Genomic DNA, 16,520 nt, shown 5'->3' on the forward strand with positions numbered 1-16,520 from the left:
CAGTAGCAGAATGTGTCTAATGAAAATGCTCGTTTTTGGAGTAAAATTATAGCCTTCCCGGATATTTAGTGTTATGTAATGCTGATCTTACATCCTCTCTCCCCATGAAACCATAACGGTCAACTTTTTCCTAGATTACTGCTTTAGCTCTTTCTGGCCAAAACGAATAAACTTAGTATCAGAGCGCTCCGTCAAGTTTCTGAAAAATTTTGGCTATTGTTATTTTCCCGAAAGTATTGGTTAATGTTTTGATAGGGTTGGAATACATTAGATATGACATGGTAATGTTAATGTTTGTTTGAAATTATTTTTGTATTTATTCAATTTAAAATTCCATTATTCGTAAAGGTTGTATTTTATGAATCTTATAATAATAATACGTTCGAACAAACTGAGGTGCGAAGGTTTTGGTCTGGAAAGGTCTGAAAATTTGAAGGTCTTGTGAAAATTTTTCTTGCTTACTTAAAACTTACTTAATGACTTCTAAATTTGCAGCGAGCAATCGGATGCTCGCCTAAATCAGGTGATTTTTCAGATTTTCTCCTTTTCTTTTCTAGGCTTCAAATTTGGTTGACTTAAATATGTGATTTAGGTGTAAAACAAACTGGTAAAAACTGTAAAAGCAACTTGCTGGCAAACATCGGTTCAACCAACAAACAAACACAAACACAAAACCGACCACCAGTCGGGCACGATCGCCTGGATAGCAGATTTTCAAAATCCGACACACAGTTCAAAATTTTTCCTATCCACTATCAAACGAGAGCTTTTTTTTTCTCTTTTTACCGGTCGCTTTTTTATTCCGCACCCGTCACGCAGTCGCGCTCAGTTTAGTCGCAGATTTCGACCATGTTAGTCGCACTTTTAGTTGCCCTGTCAAACTACTAGCGAAACCGCAGCAGCAGCTTAGGACGGGGAAAAATCCGAGGGGCCTCTTGGCACACTATTCACCGGTTAGTAGCTTGGTAGCTGGAAAGAAGTAGTCACCTTTTAGATCTTCGAAGGCCAACCGCACCGACACCGACATTGTATGCAGTTTTCCATACGTGTTTCCGAGTGTGAGCGTTTTGGGACGGAGAGATCCAACCGCGGACAGCAACCCCCCATTCGCTGTCGTATTGCACAGGGTTAATAAAGTGAGAGCGAAAAATCTACCCCCAAAACGGCGGAGGCAGAACTATTTAACTAGCAGCTAGCAGTGAACGTGAGCTTTTTTTCGCTCGAAGGAGAACTTGGAGAGCAAACGGAGAGCCCGAGAGCTTTTATAAAGTGCGATGTTGTTTTTATTTGTACGTTAATTTATTGAACTTCTTCTACCGGGTTGTGTCGCGGGTCTTGCGCAAACCCCCGCCGTTTTCGTGGTTTCGTGTTCTTAGCTGCGATCATCTTCGATTCTGCAAAACAGCACGATAGAAAGCACAGTCGACAAGTGTGGATCCTTGTTGTTCAGTGTGATCGCCCGATCGATGTGGAAACGTGATCCGATTTCCGCCGATTCAATGAACGCCGGTTAGACTGTGAGCTCAGTGAGTCAGTGTTGGTGCCTTGAAAATACGTTTAGAACTCGTTCGCAGCAGTCAGTCGTGATCTGTAGCTTGATCGGGCAAGAGCCGTGCGGTACAGGTTGATCCTGCAGCATCATTATCCTGCAACGTTGCAACGTTAGGGAAAGAAATAAAGAAAAAAAAACAAACGTACGCACACTTCCCAAGTGATCCAACAGCTGATTGAACGCGGTGCGGGTGTTTTACCGGCAGCTGGTGACCGAATTTTGGCGCCCTATTTTATTGCATCCGTAAGGGGGGTGGTGAATCGCGCTAGCTACCTACCGCAAGAATATTTTCGCAGCTGCGCACTGGTGGGCTCTGTGTGTATCCGGTGCACCAGCCGTGTGTGATTCGTAGTGTTTATCAGTTGATTAGGAATGCAATCGAACTGAACGAACGAATTCGAACCACACGAAACCACGGATTTGCTCGAGAGCTTAAGACCAAGTGCAATTTTTCTTGAAACCCAGTTTGAAGACCCGCTGTGTTCGCGTACTTTTAAATGTGGTAAGTGTTAGGCTAGAGTTTTTCACATAATTATTCTTGTGTGGACGAAGCGGGAGACGGTGTGATGATACTGCAGTGTGATGACCGTCTGGTATGATGACAATAAAACTGTTCCGTTAATGAATGAAATCTGTCGATTGAAAGGATAAACAATTGCTACTGCCGAAACAGAGCCCGTGCGTGAAAGAGTGCAAGAGTTGGCTCATCACTCGCTTGTGAAGCTGTATTGATTGCGAACAAGCAAGCAAGCTGCACGGCTACATGGCACTGTCGCGAATCGCAGGCACAATGTTATGGAATGGGAAAACAGTCTTCGGAATTTATTTTGTAGAGCGGATTTGGATTTTTGAGCCTCAATATAATTTTGTTAATTTTTAAATTTCTTTTCCTTAGCGTCCTTATTAATGCTACAAATGGTCGCCTAGAATTACAATTCTTTTGTAGTCTAGCAACACTCTAATTTCTAACAGTCGGGCTGATCGTAATCTGTATTTTTTAGCATTTTATGCAGCGCTCTAATTCTTTTAAAATTTTAGTACGTCTGAAGAATTTTTACATATATCTGATCAATGGTGTACCTGATGATATAGTTTTAAAGCAATAATATTTTATACTGAAATTTTATAATTTTATTTTCTCGTAGATGCTTTTAAATATTATAACTTGTATAAACAACTTAATGATTTTTACCACTTTTCATTAACTGTGGACTGTTTAGTGTGTTTACATTGGTTTTAATTGCCCATTGTTTAACAATTGTATCAAGTTTCCGGTTGAAACTGAACAACATTTAGATGACAACCATGTCATGAATAAAAATCCGTGACTGCCACGCAGCACGTGATTAGCTTCAAAAGCTCTCAGGGTAATCCCGAGTATATTCCTGTTATTAAAATTACCAAACAGAAATCCCCCTGAAGTATTACTAAAACTGGTACAGTTTTACAGTTGCTTGCAATTCTGCAATATAATTACATTTTTTCTATATATCTGTTTAATTTAGAAGTAAATTGTGATAATTTTTTTTTTTTCAAATAGAGTTGATTTAAATTTAAATTGTTTGAAATAGTTGGAATGAATAATGGTATCAAAGGCGCCGCAACATATGGATAGCGATACAATCTGAAATAGAAGTGATCCCAATGTCACACGATATAAAATTATAAACCACTCAAATCGCTCATTTCTACACGATACCAAGGGCAAAACAAAGTTGTATCTTCAATAGTAATTGGAATCGTGTGATGAGCACAGCAACTATTACCATAAATCATAAAAATATTTATTGGTTCGGCTAACCATAATGTAAACAGGTTAACGAATCTGTCAGTTATAGTGTAATCACGAAATTCCAGTCTAGTTTGATTTCATATTCTTAATTTCAAAATTGCACTGACATTGGACCTGATTTTACTTCAATTAAAGTTGGTTTACCTTTGAAACTATTGCTGATGGTACGTCCACATTCACGGCGTTGAATCTTTGACATCAAAGAGAATAGATCCAGTTTAGAAGTTAACATGGAAATAACTTCTGAATCATTCATCCAATCTTTTTGCTGTCAAAGAGTAAATTGTGTGATATTCATCGTACAATTTTATGATCTTATGGTTGTTACTGAAGGAATGTCAATCACCATGAACTTAAATATCAATAATAGCCAAGATTTCCATTTATTTTACTACATAAAATTGATAAAACCGCGTAAAATGGCCCGCAGATACGTATTTCTATTATTACTCACAATCATCATCAGTGCTTATATGGACTGTTGCAGAGCATAGCTGCTAAGCCCGCTTCAGCCAAGGACCGGAGCTAGATCCCGATTATTCTCCATCGCGATTTTCATGATGCGAGCTTGTATTGTTGTAATCAAGAAAAAATGTTGAAACAAATTTTTTTTCGACTTATCATCAATGGTTTCTATTGCTTTTTTTCAGCTTTAAAATAATTATCGAAAAATTGTGTTTTTGAACACATTCGCGCGGAACGCTCAACATTAAAAAAAAATTTCAGGAGGGTTTTCTCTACTCCAATCTGCTTTCTATGTTTGCCATGAAGAGCTCACAAAGAAAGGGAGTAAGAGAAAATACCCATCGGTACTCCTTTTGTTTATTTGTGTAATTTATCCCGAAAAGTGAAATAATTTTCTTCCGTACCAAACTATCCCCTTTCTTTTGCTAAAATGAATTATATTGGGCTCATCCTCTAAAATAGTCTTGCTATTGTGGAAAGAATACCGCTCACTCTTTGGCCAGCATATGAGCGCTGCGTGTAGCATTTTTTGCACTACACTTTTTGCTTCCGCTTTATGCTGTGTTTCTGCTGCTCGCAGAAAAATGATTACACTTGCTGCTTACACCACAGCTGAGTTAAAACCACAGTAATTCACCACTCTAGTGAGAATACATAAAAGTATACCACGGTATGCACTGCTAAAATAAATTCGATAGCATTCGGTTTTTTTTTGCTTAGTTTCGAAATGCAAAGTAAACAACCCAATCTACTTTTGAACCTAGATGGTCCCCTCATTTGATTTTTTATTCACTGGAAGGCTAGGTATTGAAGCCGTTACGTCAACCGAAACCGTTACCTAAATAACTTCAATGGTACCCAAGGATTTTAAAATTTCAAGGAAATCTCCTGTTTTTTTAATCGATCGACTTGGAAGTTTCTAGGGCAAATCTTGGAACTGTTTTACTTACCAAACAACCGAAGAACATCGACAAGATAAACCGTAACACTCGTGTTAATATTTTGATCATCAAAAATGAAAATCATTTCGAAAAAGCGAAAATCAAAATTACCTCATTCGACAATTTATACTGTATTGTGCGGTGTACAGTGTCTAAACAGACTTTCACGACTTGGATTGATAATCACCGAAGCTCCTCTGAATATCTTTACGAGGCCTTTGATATTCATTCCACTGTTCTGTCATTAAATACGATAAATGATATTCATGCATCGTCGCAATGAGCATAGGTTACTGAGTTGCATCAGAAAATAAATGGGCTGACACTGAGAACATTTCAATTCATCTACTCGTGAATCAACATCGATATTCTATGGCACTGGACAATATAGAATCTCGGAAGCTATTATTTCAAACTGTCCGTATATGAAACGGGCAGTCTGTCATGTGCCCTGGTGGAACAAAACCGCCAGCAACTTTCGTCGGAAAGCTAGACGCCTGTTTAACAGGACTGAAGTGACGTACTACTGGGAAGCCTTCAAAGCATCTCTCACAAAATATAACGCTGAACTACGCAAAGCCAAAACAAGGTCCACAATTAGATTCTGTGAGGACATTCTGACTCTGTCTGAGATAACGCGACTGCCAAGAGCAATAGCCATCAATAGCCAGAGATCATACGAATGATCTTAAGCAATTAATAAAGAGAGGCGGTAGCTTGCCTGTCCCCACCAAAGCAACGCTGGAGGTGTTTTATGTACTTCCACTTTCCCGGTTCGAACGTTGAAGAGCTACAGAATCTCGAATCCAGACGCACTACGTGACGTGACTCCGCAGCAGGCATCCCAATTGTACAGTCTTTTTTTCTGTCTTTCGAGGGAATTTTAGTTGTTGCTGTTTGTTCGTGATACCTATCCGCGCTGGTAGTCGGTGGTCACATTAAGAACGTATTGGCAACAGAGAAACACAAAAGGACACGTGAAATGTAGTTTGTGTGTCGATTCGGCATTATTTGAAGGATGTCTTCAGAATTGCGTATGTAGAAAAGAGAAGAAGCTGTTTTTTATACAGACGTTTGTGTACGCACTACACAAACAGCGCGTTTCGGTAACAGCTCGAGTTCATATTTTCTCTCTCTTTTTTATTGACGTTGACTAACGTCTATATCGAAGTTAGGCCCCTGAATTTGAAAATCTAGTAGTTCAACCAGGGAAAACCAGAGAAAAGTGGTCAGGTTTTGAGCGCTTATTTTGCAGTCATCTATAATCAGATTTTCGAGGTTTTGGCATCAATCGATCAGAAATTCTTTTACGGTTAAATTTATGTAACAAAAACAAACTATTGTTTTAGATACACTATTGAAAAATAAGTAATTAATATCGATTGTCTAAATCATACCGCGCAGCCAATCACCACCCCTCTTCCCAAGCACAGTCGACACTAACGGATACAATCGATCTGACTTTGTTGTTATTGTTGTTGTCACTTTCTGTTTCCGATGTTTATGCTGCTGCTAGCGGAAAAAAAACCTTGCAAATATGCATCTTTTTGTTCGTGTTAATTTTACGACAGCGGCCGGCGCCCCATCATTCTGATTCCAAAACCGCACCAGTAACATGCGGACGCTAGGTGATAGCAGCTGAAAGGAGGAAATACAAAATAGTACCGGTCATCTCGTGCCGGTTTCACCCGTTATGCTGGTGGCTTTAGTAGTAAATGGCTACTGCAAAACACTTAAATGGCTGGAATTCTGGACGGACTAACCAGGAAACTATAATCGGCAACTGGCACCTTTTGGTGCCTCGAAATTTTGGTACAGAAGCGGCTAATTGAATTTTCTGTTTTACCAAATGCTGCTGCTAGCGGAAAAAACCTTGCAAAAATGCATGTTTGTGTTGGTGTTAATATTACGACAGCGGCCGGCGCAGCTTTCAAGAAACATTTGTCTCTACCATTCCATCATCTATGTAGCCCCTCTTTCTTTCTAATTATCTGACGAAGCCTTGGTATAAAACGTATCGTTCGAACATTTCACCCCATCAGTTTCATTATTAAACCGTACCGGATACATACGGACGCTCGGTGTTAGCAGCTAAAAGGAGGAAAAACAAAACAGTACCGGTCATCTCGTGCCGGTTTCACCTGTTATGCTGGTGGCTGTTAGTAATAAATAGCTACTGCAAAATACTAAAATGGCTGGAATTCTGGACGGACTACCAGTAAACGAGAATATTCGGCAACTGGTACCTTTTGGTGCCTCGCAGTTTTATAATAGAAGCGGTTAGTTGAATTTTCTGTTTTACAAAATGCTGCTGCTAGCGGAAAAAACCTTGCAAAAATGCATGTTTGTGTTGATGTTAATTTCACGACAGCGTTAGCAGCTGAAAGGAGGAAAGACAAAATAGTACCGGTCATCTCGTGCCGGTTTCACCCGTTATGCTGGTGGCTGTTGGTAATAAATAGCTACTGCAAAATACTAAAATGGCTGGAATTCTGGACGGACTAACCAGTAAACGAGAATAATCGGCAACTGGTACCTTTTGATGCCTCGAAATTTCGTTACAGAAGTTTTGTAAAAGAAGCGTTGCAATTCCCTCTACTATTTGCTTCAATGGAATATTTTTTTTTTATAAGAATACGGTAGTCAACGTCATGCGGTCGTCTTGAATACCACCCTCCTACTTTTTTTTGATTATACGCGTTGACGATGTTGCTGATATTTGTTTGGTTTTTGCAGTGAAAAAGAAGGAAGGAAATACAGTGCTTTTTCGATTTTATCACGGTCAAAATATATTTCACCGTGAATTTGTCGAAACCGTGAATTTAGCGAAATGATATAAAAAGGATTTTTTAAAAATTGATTCAATTGAAATTTATGATATTTTGAGTAAAATGATGCACTTTCATAGTTTAATGGAATATAAGTTCAAGATACAAATGAATAGAGATAAAAAACTTAGTTCTTAATAATTTTCTTCGTGTCATTTTCGCGAACTTACTCAGGGCAATTATACATGCAATATCAATATGATTTATACTGCACATTCTTTATCATAGTCAGGGTAGTCTAATACTTGTTTATGTGAAATTGTGGAACCGCTAGATTTTATAATTTTTAAATCCAAGTTCTATGAGCACCAAACTGTAGGACTGATTGAGCTATTAACCGATTTTCTTTCTCAACCGCTCGAATAACACATAATTTTTGCTGAAAAGCCAATTAAATACGTATTTCACGGTTCGTTTTTTCTTGAAATTATGACACAAATAAATTGTAACAGGTATGACACTTGGTTGCCCCAGAAAATCGATCAAATATACAGTGTTCATCAAACTATACACATTCAAGGGCACAAGGCACGAGTGAAAATGATATATCAAATACACCTTCTACACATGGAAGTACATTATTCTTGAGTTAGATTTTATTTTGAAAAAGCGTGACAAAAACGAAAAATAAGCGTGAGAAAATCGAGCGTGAATTTGGCGAGTAGTGATAAAAACGACTGTTGATAGAATCGAAAAAGCACTGTATTTTTGCTTTTGTCATCACGCACATTTTGACAATTGCATATGAGCGTTCACGTAAGTGCGAACAGCCTTCAAAATCTCTTTCAACGCGAATAACCCGAATGATAGATGTCGTGCGACGGCTGTTGAAAAAGGCTGTGGGAAGAAGAAGCGTACGGACTGCTCGACAACTCACCGACAGTCTTCGTGCAAAGAAAAGCAAACTTGGCAATAGAGCAGCTGTGTACTGAAGGATGTGTGTATCGCATACCAAATGTTATATGCAACCATACATGCTATCGTCGACATGGGAAAAAGGTGAACAGCAAATAAAAAAAACATTCGTGTATGGGGAACTGTCTAGTTATAGTCGCAATATATTTCATCTGTCGGCTGTCTTTATTTTGCCAATACCAACTCTGTCATTGAGAGACGCTCTCGGATGCCATCAAAAAACTGTCATCGCTCAGTATATTTTTCCCCTGCTCCGCAGTGCTTCTGCAAAAATCATACGGGTTAATAATGTCTCATCAGCCTTTTTCGACCTTGCTTCACTCTGAAACATATTTCGGACAGCTGACGAGACGCAAAGGTGGTGTTTATAGCTAAACCGGGTAAGAAAAGAAACAACATTGTCCAATGTTCCCTGAGCTATTAGTCTGATGTCAGCTCTTCTCAAGATTATGGATAAAATTACGGATAACTTCATCCGCAGTGAATTTCTGGATGACTTACCCTTGCATAAACATCAATGTACATATCAACAGGGTAAATCTACTAAAACCACTCTGCATTGCTGAGTGACGAAGAGTCGAAAGTAGTGACGAAAAGTCGCTAAAACATAAAGTAAAAGCAGTCTGTTCTTTTCTTGATATTGAGAGAGCCTTCGATAACACGTCCTTTGCATCTATTTGTTTATGTGTTTATTTGTGTATAAAATTCATCTGACTGATAGTCTTAATGAACTAGTATAAAACAAATATATGATGTTAAAACTTATACGTGCTAGATTCTTCTTCAATTTAAACGAAGATTCACCAAATTCAAAATATTCCTCCACTCGATTAAACATACTAATGCATGAGGCAATAGGTTCATTGCGACCGAAGTTCGTGTGATGATAACGGTTTGTCAATAGTGATGAAGGTCGTAAGGCTCTATGTGATGCACGGAAATTCAACAACGAAAGCAGTTTGGGAGAATCTACTTCACCATTCAGCAGCTTTGCCACAAACAACACCTGTTGCATCTTGCGGCGATGTTCCAAAGTATCTAGGTTGAGCAAGCAGCAGCGGTCTGAGTACGGGAGCAGATTGTCAGGTTGTCGCCAAGGCAGGTCCCGAAGAGCCATACGTATGAATCTTCGCTGCACACGTTCTATACGTAGATTCCAATGGAGCTGGTGGGGCATCCAAACAAGGTTTGGAAGAGCACAATACAGTGATTTTAGGCAGTACGGGTTTTTAAAATCGCGTCCGATTTTTGAAATGAATCCTAGCTGACGGGTAGCTTTCGAAATAGCTATCACGTGATGACGATCAAAAGTCAGTTTAGGATCGAGAGTCACGCCAAGATCCTTTACGTATTCAACTCTATTCAGCGTTTGACCATCTATTTGGTAGCTGAATAATATAGGCGATTTTATGCGATGAAAAGTCATTACTTCGCATTTAACAATGCTGATTGTCAAACAGTTTAATTTACACTAATACGCGAACGAATTTAACATATCCTGTAGACGTCGACAATCCTCGATGCAACTAATCGTCAAAAATATTCTAAGATCGTCAGCATAAAACAGCCTACAGCCAACTCCAAGTGCAGCAGCATCGTCATTTAAAGATAAAATAAACAACAGTGGTCCCAAATCGCTACCTTGAGGTACACTTCATTGTTGGTAAAAGGAGGCGATAATTGTTAACCCAGTTCTATTGACACGACTCTATAAAATAAAAGAGTCGACAATTCTACAATGAGCAGAATCCAAGTGATGAGGTGGCTGACCTTCGAATTTCGTTTAGCGGTAGGGCTAAAAAGTTTCGTCTTCTCGAACAAAAAGCCCCATACGAAATTCGAGCTAAATCTGACTTCGGTAAATGGAGCCTCAACTTGTAAATAGTTCATGAAATGTAAAAATCAAAGCATCAAAGCATTGTTTTTGGTGCCTAATGCCTCAGAAATGTATAAAACGTCGAGATCTGGTGATATCTCATAAAACATTTATTTTAACATAAATCGACTTTCTGAGAATAAAAAATTAAATGTCAGGTATTTTTTTTAAACAATTTTTTTCTAGGAAACACCAGATCTCTACGTTCCATGCATTTCTAAGACATTCGGCATTAAAAAAATGATTTTAGAAAGTTTTATAAACTGTTTATTTTTTTCTCAAATTTTGCATGAGGACTTTTTGCGAGAAGACGAAATTTTGAATGTTTCCTGTTCCTGAATGACTATCTGTCTTCGCCTTCGTTTTCGTCTATGTCAAAACATTGAAAATAATTATCATTAGATGACAACAATAAAAATCGAACTAAATGAATCACCACATTTCCATATATCTTTGCAATATATATTACTTCCCAGAACCCTGAAAACCGTCAGGAAAAAAACGCTCCATCCTCGGTTTGGTGAATGCTTAGTGTTAGGGAAACCTTGATGAAATAATTACATAAACGAAGGAAAACAATTCCCGTCTCAAGGACATCTCTTCACGATAATTTCGTCTCATTGAGTAGGGCGAGATGCAGCGTCACGTGCGCACCTGATTTTCCATTGTCTTTCGGCGGTAGGAACAATAATAAGTAAGTAAAATAAGTTAAATAAGCAGTTAACGCCTTTCAGCTGGTCCCAAGTAACGGTGCTAGCCTAATAAGCTAGTCGTCGTATGTTTGAATCCCGGTTCAAAAGAGACAGTTAGTGTCAGTAGTATTGCAGCATTCGCCCCAAAATTGTCCTGTACACTAACAGCTGGTTTAACGAAGTTTGTATATGATAAACAGAGGGCCGAGTTCGGATACGGAATGTAGCATTTGTATAAATTCATAGCTCCAATATCGTAGAACTTGTACCTGGGTAAAATAAGTTTGTCACAAAATATCAAAAAATGGTCGCAGCGACGAAAATACCCAACACAGAAAAAAATGTAAAATATAATTTGGAAACAAATCATAAATGTTTTGAATGCTAAGCAAAACTTGCTAAAAAAGTAGTGGTAAAAAGAGTAGGATGATGCATAGAAATTTGAAAATTATATTTATATGTACAGGGTGTAGCAGAAAATTTACAACACTTAATGAAGGCGCAGCTTATTGCATTTAAAGTAAGATAGCAGCTAAACTGAAAGAATTAAATGCTTGGTGTCGAAGCACAACTTGTAGAGTAGCCTACAATGTTTGATTTGGTAAACAACAAAATCTATGTTTAACACACATTTTAGAGAGAAAATTGCAGTTTAGTTTCGAAAAACATTTGATTTCACATTTGTTTTTTTCTGAGTGCTTCTTATTCGCTCTAATTCGACGTTTTTGAGTACAATAGTACAAAGAACGTTGAGTACAAAATTTTCTTCAAGGGAACCAACAGAATTGAGCAAGCTATCATACTTCTTGTACTAGATCTCGTTAAGGACAAACATAACTGAAAAAGTAAAAATTCTTGAGTTGTTAAATTTTGGCCATATGCGTAGAAGAATTTTATTCATCAAATAGTGTCCTTAACTAAAGGATTTTAAAGGATGTACTGACTTTTATTCTACATTGAAAAGCGCCTGAGCAATTATTGCGTTTTTAAAATTCACATAAGTGTTGATTTACACAAGCATTGTGCGAAAGGCATGACACCAAGGTTATCCAGCGATCACAGCAAACTAACTCGCAGCAAATTCGACAGTTTTGGCGAATCTTTCACAATCTTTTTTTGGTTCATTCAATCCTGGAAAATTTGCTCGTGAAAAAAAGCTCTGAAACTCCCTAGAAGTACAATAGTCACGAAATTGCCTGTTCTGGGCGATCGATAAAATTTCTTTCCAAACGTTCGTAGAAAGTGAACCGACATAGAATTTGAGATTTGAGGAAGAAAACCCTGAAACACCAAACGATCAATATAATCATCAACAGTTCAAAAGACTGATATCGATATTGTTTCCACTACTATGAGTTAGGTTCACATAGATAAACGGATAACATTCACTTCTCTGACTAAAAAATTCGAAACATACAAACCACATTCGTCATTCCGCGTCGAACACTCGACAGAAACGGACGTGCAAAGTGGTCGTTCTATTGCAATCCGGTCCGTGTGTACGAATAGCCAAACAAAGGAGGTATTATTCGCGCTAAATGCCAACTAGATTGTGAGTAGTGTCGCTACGTTCTGTACCCGGCTCGCAACTTTGGCTGTATTGGTGCAAAATACCAGCTGCAGTTTTGATCTGTGCACAGTGAATAGATCTTTCTAATTCAAGGCCATCAGTTGACAGTCGAGTCGTGTCGCTGTGCTGAGTGATCTCACACCCGGCTCACTCATGGTGGCTGTATTGGTGCTGCTGTACTGGTGCTGTTGGCTGCTTTGGGTGCAGCTTCGAACGATCGGACAACCACTGCTGGAAGGAAGAAGTAAATAGATACGTGTTCTTGTCGGCGCTAGTGCGCTACATTTAGCGCGATGGATATAGATCCCTCGCCTCCCGTGCCACCATCTCCGAACCCCCCTGACCCTGACCCTTCTGTTACCCCTTCCCCTGTTCATTCTCCAGTCCCCCCTCGCCCCAGGCTTTACCCGGACGGATCTCAACAGGGCAGCTATACTGTTTATTTTCGTCCAAAGGCAGGAGTGAATTCAAAGCGATTAAACATACTGCAAATTTCTAAAGACCTGACGAAGGGGTACAAGGCCGTGACCGAAATTTCCAAGGTCCGACCTAACAAGCTCCGTGTCGTGGTCAGTGATCTGGCACAGGCCAATGCTATCGCTTGCACTGAGCTCTTCACACGCGAGTATCGCGTCTACATACCCGCACGAGACGTGGAGATCGACGGTGTCATAACCGATTCGAGTCTGTCTGTCGAGTGTATCCTAAAAAGCGCAACCGGTTGCTTCAAAAATACCGAAACACAGGCGAAGATTTTGGATTGTAAGCAATTGCGGTCCATGTCTCTCGTCGGCGGTAAAAAAGTTTACACTCCGTCAGACTCGTTTCGCGTTACGTTTGCCGGATCTGCACTCCCTAGCCACGTCTCGATCGACCGGGTTCGTCTGCCTGTGCGATTGTATGTACCCCGTGTTATGAATTGCACCAATTGCAAGCAGTTAGGCCACACAGCCGCCTACTGCTGCAATAAGGCACGATGTAGCAAGTGTGGGGAGACACATGCGGAAGATTCTTGCAGTGTTAATGCTGAAAAATGTATTCACTGTGGGGAAAACAAGCATGAGCTCTCCACATGCCCGGTGTACATGCAGCGCAGAGATAAAATCAAGCGGTCACTTAAGGAGCGTTCAAAGCGTTCTTACGCTGAGATGCTGAAGAAGACCGTGACCACTGCTACCATAACATCGAACCCCTTTGATCTGTTGCCCTCCGATGAAACCGATTCTGACGATTCATCAGCGGGAACATCTTATGCCAATTCTGGGGAGTCCCCGTAAAGGTCCTAAGATTTCCCAAAGTGTAATGGAAAGTACGAACAAACCAAACAGTGCTGCGGAAAAACCGAAGCAAACTCCTCCTCCTGCAAATTTAAAGTCCCAGAAGGAGTTCCCAGCACTGCCAGGAACATCTAAAACCCCAGTTGTTCCTTTTGCATATCCAGTTGATGAAACAAACTCTGGATTAGTGAAATTTTCTGACATTGTGGACTGGATTTTTGAAAATTTCAATGTACCCGATCCAATTAAAATTTTTCTTACAGCATTCCTCCCAACAGTTAGATCATTTTTGAAGCAGTTGACTGCCCAATGGCCCCTCCTTGCAGCGATTGTATCCTTCGATGCCTAATTCAACTGCGTATATGAAGGATTCTATCTCTGTCTTACAGTGGAATTGTAGAAGTATTTTACCAAAAATTGATTCGTTTAAAGTTTTGATAAATAAAAACAAATGCGATGCATTTTCCCTTTGTGAAACTTGGCTTACTTCAAATATTGATCTCAACTTTCATGATTTTAATATTATTCGCTTTGATCGAGACACCCCATATGGAGGAGTACTTTTAGGGATTAAAAAGTGCTATTCTTTCTATCGTATTAACCTCCCCTCGATTCCAGGCATCGAAGTTGTCGCATGTCAAATGACAATACAAGGTAAAGAGCTTTGTATTGCCTCAATATATATTCCTCCCAGAGCACAGGTTGGGCAACGGCTGCTCTTTGATTTAATAGAACTTCTTCCCTCGCCACGGTTGATTTTGGGAGACTTCAACTCTCACGGTGTGGCTTGGGGTTCCCCTTACAATGATAACCGCTCCTCTTTAATCTATAACCTTTGCGATGACTTCGACATGACTATTTTAAACAACGGTGAAATGACACGTATCCCGAAACCTCCAGCGCGCCCAAGCGCTTTGGATCTATCCTTATGTTCGACGTCGCTACGGTTGGATTGCACATGGAAGGTAATCCTCGATCCTCACGGTAGCGACCATCTGCCTATTCTTATTTCAATTACAAACGGGTCAACTCGCATGCGACCAATTGACATTCCGTATGACCTCACACGGAATGTCGATTGGAAGTTATACGAGGAAATGATTTCAAAAGCGGTCGATTCGATTCAACATCATCCACCACTTGAAGAATACAACCTCCTCGCGGGCTTGATTCTCGACGCCGCGTTGCAAGCCCAAACGAAGAAATATCCCGGCGTAACGATCAAAGAACGGCCTCCCACTCCGCGGTGGGACCTAGAGTGCTCCGATGTCTACACGCAAAGATCCGACGCGTTTTTGGCCTTCCAGAAGGGAGGTATACCTGGCGACTATTTACGGTATTCGGAGCTTGATACCAAGCTTAAAAGTTTGGCTAAAGCAAAGAAACGCGGATATTGGCGTCGGTTCGTGAACGAGACGTCGAGGGAGACATCGATGAGCACTCTTTGGAACACAGCCCGAAGAATGCGGAATCGCGTAACGGTCAACGAAAGCGAGGAGTCTTCAAGTCAGTGGATATTTGATTTTGCCAGGAAAGTATGTCCGGACTCTGTTCCTGAGCAAAATATTGTTCGTGATACGTCTCCGGGCCACGACGCGATAGAATCACCTTTTACGATGGCAGAATTATCAGTTGCCCTCCTTTCCTGTAACAACAACGCGCCTGGGTTAGATAGAATCAAATTCAACTTGTTGAAGAATCTACCCGGCAATGCCAAGAGGCGCTTGTTAAACTTGTTCAATAAGTTCCTGGAGCAAAACATTGTACCGCAGGATTGGAGGCAAGTGAAGGTGATCGCCATCCAAAAACCAGGGAAACCAGCTTCTGATCACAACTCTTATAGGCCGATTGCAATGCTATCCTGTATCCGGAAATTGATGGAAAAAATGATACTCCGTCGTTTAGACCATTGGGTCGAATCAAATGGTCTACTATCAGATACTCAATTTGGCTTCCGCCGCGCCAAAGGGACGAATGATTGTCTTGCGTTGCTTTCAACAGATATTCAGTTGGCGTATGCTCGCAAAGAACAAATGGCGTCTGCGTTCTTGGACATTAAGGGGGCTTTTGATTCCGTTTCTATTGACATTCTTTCGGGTAAACTTCACCGACAAGGATTTTCTCCAATTTTGAACAATTTTTTGCACAATTTGTTGTCCGAAAAGCACATGCATTTTACGCAAGGCGATTTGGCAACTTTTCGCATTAGCTACATGGGTCTTCCCCAGGGCTCATGTTTAAGCCCCCTTCTTTACAACTTTTATGTAAATGACATCGACGAATGTCTGGCAAATTCATGCACGATAAGACAACTTGCAGACGACAGTGTAATCTCTGTTACAGGTGCCAAAGCTGCCGATTTGCAAGGACCATTGCAAGATACCTTGGACAATTTGTCTGCTTGGGCTTTACAGCTAGGTATCGAATTCTCTCCGGAGAAGACTGAGATAGTAGTTTTTTCTAGGAAGCATGAACCTGCTCAGCTTCAAACACAATTAATGGGTAAAACGATTTCTCAGGTTTTGGTACACAAATATCTTGGTGTCTGGTTCGACTCTAAAGGCACCTGGGGTTGTCACGTGAGGTATCTGATGAAAAAATGTCAACAAAGA

The 16,520-nt window shown here is 40.1% G+C and overlaps 1 protein-coding gene across 1 annotated transcript in view; it reads left to right on the forward strand.

The window, feature by feature from the left end:
* Positions 1 to 908: 908 nt before the first annotated feature.
* Positions 909 to 16,520, forward strand: part of LOC129729416 (elongation of very long chain fatty acids protein AAEL008004-like) — a 96,179-nt gene continuing 80,567 nt past the window's right edge. The window contains exon 1 of the mRNA XM_055687974.1: positions 909 to 2,054. The gene's annotated coding sequence lies outside the window, so the exon portion shown is untranslated. The remainder of the gene's footprint in view (positions 2,055 to 16,520) is intronic.

This window comes from Wyeomyia smithii, chromosome 3 (genome assembly GCF_029784165.1).
Source record: "Wyeomyia smithii strain HCP4-BCI-WySm-NY-G18 chromosome 3, ASM2978416v1, whole genome shotgun sequence".
Taxonomy (NCBI): domain Eukaryota; kingdom Metazoa; phylum Arthropoda; class Insecta; order Diptera; family Culicidae; genus Wyeomyia; species Wyeomyia smithii.